Genomic DNA, 12,330 nt, shown 5'->3' with positions numbered 1-12,330 from the left:
CCGTTCCAACTGAAAGCATTGTGTGTTTTTAAACCTTCTGTACATAGGGAGCTGTTGTGAGTGTGTATATTTTGTTACACAAATGTCACTGACCTATTGATGTATATACATCAAAGTATCCGTTTTTCTCCACTTTTTAAATAAGGCACAGTGGTGTAACTCAAGTTGTGGAGCCAAAAAGTCTTGGGTTCAAGTCTTTATTCAGCCATTTGACAGCAGTGGGACATTTGACAAGTCACTAGTTTGATCCTCAGTTTCCTCCTGATATTACTATCTAGGATAATAATAAATTCCTTCAGGGTGTTACAAAAATGAGGCACAACATGACTAAGCATTTAGCAATCAGTCTGATCCAAGAAGGATGATCTATAAATGGAATGAAGCAGTAGCAGTTGCAGCAACAGAACTGGAAGTAGCAAGAGCTACTGTCTATCTACCTGCCACCTGGACATCTGATTTAAAAAAGGAGTTTGAACTGAACTCCAAAATATATAACAGATACTGTATAATGTTCTTTTAAATATGAGTCATTTACTGCTCTATTTGGAAAGTACTGAACTGCAGTATCCTATATTTTTGGTTTTGATCAGTTATGTTCTTATAACACTCAATTTTGGGTTGCAGTATCATTGCAGAATTTATTTCTGTATTACCTAATAATTCTAATCAAACACAAACAAGATAACACACACACACACACGTTATATATATATATATATATATCTACAGCTCTCATAATGTTCCAAAAGAAAGGACTAAAATCCCAGCAGTCACAAAAGAAAAAAAAAAAAATTCCTTTATGGCATCAGTTGATCATAAACTTCCAAGAATGTCATTGACACTTTTAGCACATTTCAAAGTTTTCCTTTTCACTTTTTTTCCCTGTCATCCCCTTATGAATTTTTAAAAGGTATTAAAAGTGACCCCTTCAAAACTCAGCTTCTCCTCACAACACTTTCAACTTCTCAACATCAGCAGCAACTGCCTCAGTTAACTGCATGCCTTCCCAAACTCTGAAATGTGTCATCATTTGACTGTGCTCCACTTTCAAAATCTGGAAATACAATATTCTCCTCTGATCAAAACCATCCATCCTTGCACCTCTCTCATCCTATTAAAAACAGTGAACCTACTATTACTTTTCATTTTGACCTTCAGGCTCCCAAATCTTCTCTGTTCTTAGTCGATTCATCTTCTGTAGCTGCCCTTGCCTCCTCCAGCCCAGATTTATGGTCAGTCTGCAATAAAATACCTACTACATCTAGAAAGCCGAGCTCTTTGTTTTATGTTATGCGTGCCTTGCTAATCTCCTAATCAAGGAAAAATCAATTGTTTGTTGACCCATTCAAATTACATGTTGAGTTGCTAGAGAGAGTGATGCAATTGTATCAACTAGTGAAAACAAATGGTTAATTTTGCCAACTTCCTCCTTATGGCTGTAGACTCTTTGTATAGACCTCTTGCATATTCTCTGCTAAATTCCTATCCTTATGCTAGTTAATCTCAACCTACCACCTGAGTTTACCTGAGAAAACTAATCATTAGATGGCAAACTCCCTGCAGGCAGGGTCCTTAACTAGTCTTACTTACCACTGAGTCCCCATCCTCCAGTACAGGGCTGAATAAATAATGAATTTAGTTAACTAATGAACTGATACAATTCTCTTCCTCTTCTAAGATGTGACCAGCCTCTTCTTGTGCTACTACTGATCATACCAACCTTCTTAGAACATTCTGAAACTTGCTCCTGAAAATTACTTTCCTCCCCCGATACATCTATCTCTTCTTGCTACGGGGGTTCCATCCTGAAAAAAGTAAATACACATCCATAGTTCCTTTATTATAGCTTAAAAATACATCCCTCCTCCAATAATATTATTCCCTTGAATAATATTTCATTTCTACAATTAACACTTAACTGAACTTACTTCTTGTCTTCATATCTTCAAAGAGCCCTTGTGACCTTAAACATGGACAACTGGATTTCTGCTTGTATTTAACCCTAATATGCACATTTTTTTCTCAATGACAACTAACAGACTTTTCAACACTTTTACTGAAAATATTCAAACAGATAATTTGAAAGAATCATACAATAAAATCTGAATAATCACTCCCTTGATTCAAAAATTGTTAACAAATGATTTGATTTACACACACACATTTTACCATGACTTATATGAAATTAGGTTGCAAACATCATGGCATTTATCCCTAACTAATTCAGCATGCATCTCCTAATATTGCTTATAAGCTAGCCCATGTGCAAATTTTCCCAATTCTACCAAAATTTGGTCTTTTATAGCCTTTAAAAAAAAATAAGATCAAATAAAGTTCCAAACACTGCATTTAGTTGTCTTTAGTCTCTTTTAATCTAGAAAAGTCTCCCCACAGTGATAATGTATTTTGAAGAGACTAGGCCACATGTCTGGTATCTTCATGAAAAATCCTAAACCCTGTGAATTTGTATGATTATTTCCTCATGGTTCAGTTTAACAGCTTCCACTTTCCCTGTATTTTTCTGTAAACTAGAAGTTAAGCCTAAATAGGTTTTAGATTCAGCTTCAAACATTCTGGCAACAATATTTCACAAATGGCACTGAAGACTTCATACTGCATCCATCAAGAGGCTCATGGCCTCAGGCTATTAGTGACACCAAGTTTGATCACTCAGCTATTTAAGGTAAATGCCAGATGCAATTAACAAGTAATCCTTGAGCACACGGAGAACACGTTATTCCCCAAAATATTTGTAACTAATAGTTTTAGCACCTGTTGATGATTCTTGCTTGAATCATGTATTTCAATGCGAATTACAAACAGTTAATTCTAGCATTTCTTAACTTACATATTTTGTAAAGAGCTGTCCTTCATCAACTAAACAAGAGTTCCTCCTAAAGCAAGCCAACCATTTATTTCAATTTATATTATTTTCAGAATTGATTTCTTTTATTAATATATTTTTATTTAGAGTATCAGGATAGACTCATGGGCTTTATTCAATGTTTTACAGTCTGTTACAGTCACTCTTGTTGGAGGAGGTCACTGAGAGGATGTGACCACTGGTTGACCCTAGAGTAGGACCCGAAAAATCAGAGGCTTCCTACCCCCTCCCCTGTCCTTGTGTTAGGCAGGAAGTTAGCCCTGAGCAACAAGAGGCGGTGCGGTCGGGTGAACGTCCCATAGCAACCTAATCCTGCCAAACAATCTGCCAACCCGGCCCCAAACATGCCCCCATCAGTACTCCAAAACAGTCAGGGGACCGGAAAGATCCCCCACTGGCCGACTGGAGGGACCTTCCGCACTCTGACCCATGCGCACACCTCACGCTATCATGTCCCTAGATAAACTTTGGCGGCCATTAGGTTCATTAAACGTTCATAAATATTCTACGAATACATACGTCAGATTATAACAGACTGAATTATGGGAAGGACATGCGCAGCAGAGCCTCTTGTTATATAACCTGCAGCTGTCAATCAAGACTGTCAATCAACAACCTTGCCTTAAAAACTCTATACGCCCAGCCCTCCTGGGCCACTGCCTTCCTTGGCCTGTCCCGCTTCTCTCTTGAGGTGTTCTCTCCATATCTTCAATAAACTCTCTTGCAACAGTTAAGACGTCCAATTCTTCTTTGTGTCCTTACCAACAACCGAGGCCCACGGGAGGAGGGGTCTCCAGACCCTCTTCCACTAACACTTGGAATGTATATTTAGGCACTTCCAGGACTCAGTCTTGAGAAAGCAATGTGTTGTTGAGAACATCTGGACTGGATTCGTGACTGAACCCCATCAAGGCTTCTATACAGGGATTCCCCCACTTCACATTTACTAAAGACCTGCATTAGTACCCATTTTCACTAACTGAAAGAAATCCAAAGAGGATGTTCGTTTTACGAATAAAATCAAGAAGCGAAAATAGCATTCATTATTTTGCATCGAGCCTCATAGAGGCAGCACACACCAGAGCACTGAGAGTGGCACCGCCAAGCTCCCTCCACAGGAATTACACTCAGCATCTCAGCAGCAAGCCCCCATACCTTTAATTGTGTTTGTGAGCATCTGTGCTTTATCTTGATTTATTTTGTGCATCTGTTAGCAAGATGTGTCCTAGGGTAATTGCTTCTTCTCTTTACACCATTTCGGCTTACGAAAGGTTTCACGGCAACGCTCCACTTTCAGAGAGTGGGGGAAATCTGAATAAACTTTTAAGATCCTGGTGGGTGGATGCAGAAATTGATTTGCCTTGCAGCCGCCTAAGATAAGCCTTGTACATAAGTTGTCCTGATTATTAAAACTGCCACCTACCAAGTTGGAGTAGTCTGCCTCTTTCTACAGTCTCTCTTTGCCCTCCCTGTACAGGGGCCAGTTTCTAATTTCACCTGACATTGGGAACCAACAACCACTGATATTCAAATTTATCTGAATTTGGCAACTGGGAGGCCCTTCAAGCTAGTTCCTATTTACAGTTACAGTTTACGAATAAGGTTTATACAACCTTATTGTCTGGGGTCATTTCCTCACTTCCTGGCACAATGAGAGATCCCAGGGTCATCTTATACTTTTTCTGCCCAGACGTAGAATCAGCATATTCTCCAGAAAGTTTGGTCCCCTTGAGTGGGAAATGGTATTTAGAAACCATATTTTGTGCACTAGATGTGCTCATTGTTGCTGAAGAAACATAGCTTGGAAGTAAGGAGACAGAGCTAGTAAATCTATTTTTAAAATATGTACAGTATATTTTAATATCTGATAACTTAGCCCCCTTAGCCCTTCTTTTTCTGAGTTACCCTAGCTATTCTTGCTTTTTTTATTTCTTCTATATTTAATTTAAAATCAATTTATTTAGTTCCAGAAAAACTTCTTACTGGTCTTCTTATTTAGTCATGTTACATGCTCAAATGCATGTACACACACACACACACACACACACACACACACACAAGAATGTGACACATACAGTCTTGAGAACTAATCTCTTTATGTTGTTGTCACACCATATCCAGAATCATGGAATACTTTTTCACTTATTTAAGTCGAATATGTCTCATTTATTTAGTTTCTTCTTAAAATTAATAGATTTTAATCACAGATTCAAGGACCTTTTTCTCAGGTCTCACCTTCCTTCAAGCCTATACAGCATCAGCCTTGCTGAACAACACTCCTCTCTCTCTACACACACACGCACGCACGCACACACACACACACACACACTCCTCCTAAGCTTCAGTGGCTATCCTCCTTTTTCTCTTTCTCTGCCTTTAACCATATCCCTTTACATCCACTCAGAAAAATGCAGGTGTTTCCCAAATGTCTGCCTCCTAAAGTTTTAATGTAGGTAATTTTGTAACATCTTTCTCTAGTTTTCAGTATGCTTTCCAGCTCTAGATCTGAATTTCAATTGCATACCGGACATTTTATCCAGGTTAATATTAGAACTTCATGTTAGTGATATGTCCAAAACTGAACCATTCTCCCACCCCCAACCAAGCCAGGCCCTCTTCTAGATATTTTTATTTTCTCCTATTTTGTTTTATACTCCTGGTTTTCAAGATATCCAGATTCCAAAACTCAGAAACAGCATTTGATAGTCTCTCCACCTTGGCCTCCAAATTCACTGATTTTATGGACTTGTAGATTGACCATGGTCTTTGAAATCCATTACATCACGTTCATTCACACTGCCTCTACTATAGTTTATGTTTCCCATTCTTTACTGAAAAATCTTATTTTCAAGTTCTAAGGAAACTATTTAATAATAAAATCCTTTTTCACGCATCTGAAGAGGCAATTAAAAAGAGCATCCTAAAATAACATCTTGCAGTTATATGTGTTTTATGTTTTTAACAAACAGATAAAATGAGCTTGAAAAATGTCACATACAAATATGTGTAACAGTGAAATTCTGAGGTGGAGTTGATGTTGATAGTGAGATGTTGGTAGACAGAAGAGACACCCATATTTATAGATTTACTGTGTTATGAAAGAATTGGCTGTTCAGTTTTCCTTTACAAAAGAATAACTTTCCACGTCACACTGCAAAAGCTTCAAGAGTAGAGACTGCATTTTGTACTAAATATTTGTGCAGTGCTTTTCCCACAACATCACCAAAGCCACCGTAGACACAGAACCATCTATTCTGTCCTGACCAGAGAGCATGAGTGGCTTCTCACAAATGTCCACATATAGGATCTGTTCAGAAAATCCTACAGTCCTGGAGAGCTGTGTGATGGCATGGTCACTTGAAGGCCCTTTCAGCACCAGTAAAGAGTCTCTGTGTAAATGGTGCCATTTTTCTGTTATTTCCGGCTACAGCACTCAGTAGTAAAAACTTACCAAAATAGAGTCATTTTAAATAATGTACCAAGAATACATATATAGCAGTTGTTTTATGCTAGGTAAAAGGAAACAAACAACATTTCATCTCTACAAATGGAGCATCCCTGTACAGAGGGAGAGACACATGGTGTCAATTCAGACATTCCTATCATTTGTCCCTCTACTACCTATGGAGCCTTGAGCAAATTATATATCTCTCCAAGTTTCAGTTTCCCAAAAAATATAAAAATTATGGTATCACTCATGGAGGGGAAGGACACATCGAAATGCATTCATCTGACACATCAATAAATGTAGTCCTACTTTTCTTTCCCTCTCTTCTTGATTTAATGAAAAAGTAGCCTTTCCCTACTCCAGCCTGTTAACAGTTTCCAAACTGACTCAAAAATATGTTGCCCCTGTTATAATTTAGCATATGGCTACCAAAATGTGTATAAATATTTTCTCTAAATACGTGGATTAGGTACAAACGCAATTAATTTCCACTGCTGAAGTTTAAACAAAGTATTCAACTACATTATTCTAAGCAAGAAAAAAATATATAGATAGATGGATGAGTCATATGTAATTTTATGAAACATATTGATACAAGTAAAATCTCTAGTTTTTCTTTAGTATGAAGGTGCATATTGAGGCATTCCATTGCATCTTTCAGAAAAGCAGGATAACATTCCCATGATCTCCGCTATAATTCTCCTCTCCATTTAGATTTATACACTGCCCAAGAAATAAATCTTGCAGTCCTGACCCCAGCTACGAAGTCTCCAAGGACAGTCCAGAAGACATTTATCCTAAACACTAACTGAAGTTCTCCCACTGCCCTCTCTATGCCTAGGAATGGACAGAAAAAGGAAATCAACACCTCTATATTTTCCAGAATGCAGTCCCAGAATAACTGCATCATACATAAATTAAAAACCTTTAATTTTATGGGAGAATTAGAAAAGCACAAAATCAATTTTCCACAATGTAAGTTTGTTATTTAACAAGAGTCTAGCAAAACAACAAAAAAATTCCCCAATATTTTCTTGAAAATCTAAAAAGCTACAGGAAAAATCAGAACTACTAAAAGTTGGCAATAGCTGGGTTATATATATGTATTCTACAGGTCAAACCTTAATAATAAAAAGAAGAGTGATAACAGACATTTATGGAAGACTTGCTAAATATGTAACTAGTTTTTGGTACATTCAGAAATCAAACTATTACTTAAATTGTATTTAATAATTATTGTTCTCAAAGTCATGATGTAGTAAAACTAATTGCCCTCATTGTCACTAATGTGAAAGTTTGTTGCCACTGTCAATTACCGAAATTTATTAAAACATCATACCGAATTATGAAAATAGGATTTTAAAGGTATTTATGCATGTCACTAGAAGCAGCAAATGATAATAATAATGAAACAATTAGAAAATAATAACAACAACTTCAGACCAGTAAGGGATTTTTTAAATTAATTTTTAATTTCTTTCCAGAGCTCCATAAACAACTTGAAGAATACATTTCAACATTACCTCAGTTTTTCATACACAAAATAGAATTTTTTAATGGTAATGTGATAAAAGAAGTGAAGAAAATAGCTGCATTTTTTAAAGTCACAGCTAATCATCATTTAAAAATAAAATTTTGAAAAGTCAGAGAGGAGAATAAATTAATTAAATTGTAAGTAAAATATTTTCAATTTCCTTTTGAGCGTGCAAACAATTCTAAATACCCACTTCACTTCTCTTCTACTTCCAGAGTAGAGTTTCATTCGATGTGATGCACTGTATAATTAGTGTTTACAATATCTGTAAACAGTAAGCAAAGCATTTGCTCTAGTCAAATGCTTTCAAGAATGTATCAGATATAAGAGCTTTTCCACACACTTCTTGCTAGCTGCTTTATAAAAATGACTGTTTTAGTTAAGAAACAATTATCCATATAGCATGCGATTTTTCTACCTAGGAAAATATAATTTTTTTGTATATCAAATGTATTTGCATTCATTTTCTATTCCATTATTTTCACATTCTGATAGCATCATTGGTTTGCACAAATTTGGTAGCTCTTTTAACCACTAGCCTTTCATAAAAATTAGAGAAAATAAACTATCTTTTTTTTAAAAAGGCAATATATCCTTTGTAATTAAGAGTGCCTTTATAAATATGTGTTTGAAACTTTTCCCCCTTATATCTACCACCACAGTGTGGCTGCTTGATGCACACTAAGAAAAAAATTAGTGTGCTACGTGCTTGCTTATAGCCATGTAAGGATAAAAATAAGAAATAATTAAATGTTTACTTTTTATGATTAAAATTTCTTCATTTAAAAATTCTTGGACAGACCACACACTCAAGACAGAACTCCAGGTAGGTTTTTTTTTTTCTCTACAATGTTCAAGACTGGGACAGAAAATGTAAAGTTAATTCAGTAATACAGGATTTTTCAAAATGTCCAAATTTTGGCATCCCCTAGAAATGTTCTAGCAAATTCATCAGGTTGTTTAAAATTTGTGACTATTTCTTTGTTACATTCAGATAATAAAATACTTAAGGTCAGTTAGTGGTCCAGAAACCAATTTAATCTTATGTGTCTTCTTTCCCTCATCCTCTACCTTCACCCCAAAACCCTGTCTCCCAGCGAAACACTTTTTATTTCCTCTCAGTAAGCAGTAAAAAGTAGTTTGCATGATTAAGTTCATCAGAATCAGGGTGGGTTGCTTACTGAATTTAAGAACAATATTATTTTTCCATGAGAAAACAGTAGGCGGTGCTAACTCTAGGATACCACATTCAAAGATTTAAACCAAAACACTCACAGACCAGGTGACCAGTTTTTTAAAGAGTTGTGGAATTCCCAATATAATTCATGGAGGAGGAAATTTCAAAATTTCAATGTAATAGAAATTTAACATAAGTATGTAATATAATGGACAATCAATATTCAATGAAGACCTAATATGACTAAAGGTTCTTAGCATGATCTATATTTACAGAATACTTGCACAACTAAATATCTATTCCCACTTGAAATCCTATGAACATCTTCTTCCACCCCATTATGGTTTTAATCTCATTTGGAAACATCACACACCGTCTACATTCTGCACCAATCTTAAGACACAACTACCTCCATCTTAGGGAAGCAAGTGCTCGTCTTAATGAAAATTCTGGTATTATTACTCAAGTTTTTCTTTCTCACTCACTGTCTCTCTCTTCTAAAAGAACTAAATGACTTACAGTGCATACACCCTACAAAGAAATATTATACACATGCATTGTCTTGCATTTTTAAATAAATGAGCATATCTACTTACATACATTATGATGATAAAAATGATTTAAAAAACACAGAATGTTGCAAGGGGCTTTTTAAATGTTTTTGCTGGCCGTTTAAACCATATGAAAGACTGCATTTTAGTAGAGTGCTCACCACAGCAATAAAATCAAAATTTACATCTGCGTTACATAATATTTGTGTCAAATCTTTGAACTATGACCTTCAGGATATCAAGCCTGGTGTATACATGCAACAGGACTTTCTAAACAGAGAAAAGCTACCCTGGGTACAAAAGTAACTCACACTGCTACTTCCGAAGACCTCTGAAATGAGAGAGTGCATTGTGAATTTAGAAATATATAGCTTTCTAAATATTGCAATAAATTTTTATCTTCTGCAGATAAATGATCACTTGGACTCCTCTTTCACCACAAAGAGTAAAGAAATACAGGCATAAAACTTCATTCCACCAACTGAGCTTGCAGACTTAAATATTTGCTTGAAAATCCATAGTGTATGTTATTAACATGTTTGTTATGGGCCCTTTTGTATATTGGATTTAGTTTTTATGCCTAGTTTTATAACCTACAAGAAAAATTAATCTGAGGAATAAAAGTTATTTCACTTGCCTTATATTTATTTTAACAGAATCTAAATTATACAAAGCTTCAGAATCAAATTATTTATATAATGGCCTCTAGACAACACAAAATTTATTTGGCCAACAAGTTTTCCAGCAGATTCTGTCACTGTGTTAAATACAGAAAAGGCTTTTTATTACCAACTGTGGTACATCTCCAAAAAGTAGTACCAGATTACACTGGAAGCATAACAGGACAATCATAAAATACCATAAACTCCTTAGAATACATTCAGCACTGAGTACTGTGCAATGCTATCAACACACTGAAATCTATTACCACCATCACCAACCCTTAGTCCTGTCCTGTGGCCGGTTCTCAGGGGAAAAAAACCTTTGTCACCACCATGAAGTGGTTAAAAAGAGGGAAAACACATTGTCCCTTTAACACTCAGCCTTATGGGTGTAGTCTCATTCATGCAAACTAACAGTTTCCTCCTCAACATTAAACCCAACTGACCATCACGGAAAGTAACTATCTCCCCCCACCCTGGAAGGCGCCAGGCACTTAGAACCAAAGCAACACAATAGCGAAAGAAAAATTCCAAAGACGGCACCGCTAAAAAGCCAAACCCTTCGGAACCAGCAAAACAGGCTGGGAAAGACCTACTGCGTTGTTTACTCAATGCAAACAGGAGGAGCGAGAGTTGAGCTTGCGGGGGCTGCTGCCATCCTCAGGGATCTGGAAAGGTCTCTAGCTCCCGGGCCCCGTGGCTAGAAACCAGCCCCTTCGGAAGATGCCGCCCCTGCCGCTTCTCTCCCCCAGTCTCCCGCGCGCACGTAGGGGCCGCCCCGGCCGGCCCGAGCCGCATCCTCGCCCCTCGCCCCTCGCCCCTCCTGCTCTGCAAGTGGCCCTCGGAGAACTTACAGGGCCCGCCGGCTGCCGCGTCCCCGGCCGGCGACGCCCGGGGCGCTAGACGCCGCCCGCTGCCGGAGACGACCTGGGCGCAGCCGAGGGAGGGACGGTATTTTGCGCACATCCAAAAACCAGCCCGAGGCCGGGGACTGACTTTGGCTTCCCCTAGCTCCCGGCACGGCTTTCCCCACCCCGGGCTCGGACACTGCCCGGAGCCGCGAGCGCGCACACACGCGCACAAACACACAAAACACACATACGCACATACACACACAGATTTCTTTGCCAGGACCAGTGTTACCATTGCAAACCCGGGAAACGCCTCCAAGGGGACCAAGTACCTGCTCTCTGCGAGCTGCTCAGATGTTCACTTCGTCCGCCGTTGACAAGGAAACCAAACCGCACTTCATTTTTTTTTTTTTTTCCAGAAAAACCTTCCACTGCCATCATTTGAAAATTGATTTTCGGGGAGGGGAGGGGGAGGAAGAAAGGATAATATAGATATAGATATCAGGATATCTTTCATAAAATTATCTCGGTTTTTAAAAAAGTCAGATGTGCAAAAGTCATAGTTAATTTAAAGGAGGAAAAAAGTATTCGCTTAAAAATAATCCCAGTAACCATCTGCAAGAAAAGTTTCATGTTATCAATGGGTATCAAAAACAAGAGGGAAAAAAACGAATTTGTTCTCCCCGGCTTCCAAAAAGGGCACAAAAATAGAAAATTCATGTCTTTGCTCAGTGGTTTGTACCAGTATTGCAAAACCACAAACTTGTAAACACTGCCGTAAAATCCCACCTATACAAAAATCTTATCAGAAAAAGAGTATGCCAAAAAAAGAGTTAGAAACATGCTTTTTATTTTTACAGAGGGAAAAAAATAGGCACCATACTTCACATCGCTTTTTCCTTCAAACCAGTTGCATATCTTGCTGGACTTGGGAGTCGCTCCCAGCGGGCACAGTCGCCGCGGACTCCCAGACACAGCGCCTTGTCTACAGAACCATCGCATGCTAGAAAAACTTGGATTCAGGAAAAGGCTCAAAACCATGCTCCTCCAGCTTTCCCAAATATAAACAGTAATCAAAGAAGTGGAAAAAAAAAGAAGAAAAAAACAAAAACAAAAAAAGGGGACAAAAAAAAAAAGAATAGGACAAGAATGCCACTGAGAAGGTACTCACCGAGAGGGAGTAAAATGTTGGAATAAAAATGAGATTTAGGATAAAATACAGT

Source organism: Mesoplodon densirostris, chromosome 13 (genome assembly GCF_025265405.1).
Source record: "Mesoplodon densirostris isolate mMesDen1 chromosome 13, mMesDen1 primary haplotype, whole genome shotgun sequence".
NCBI classification, from domain to species: Eukaryota; Metazoa; Chordata; class Mammalia; order Artiodactyla; family Ziphiidae; genus Mesoplodon; species Mesoplodon densirostris.
The sequence above is the reverse complement of the archived record's forward strand: the minus strand, read 5'-3'. Positions refer to the sequence as shown.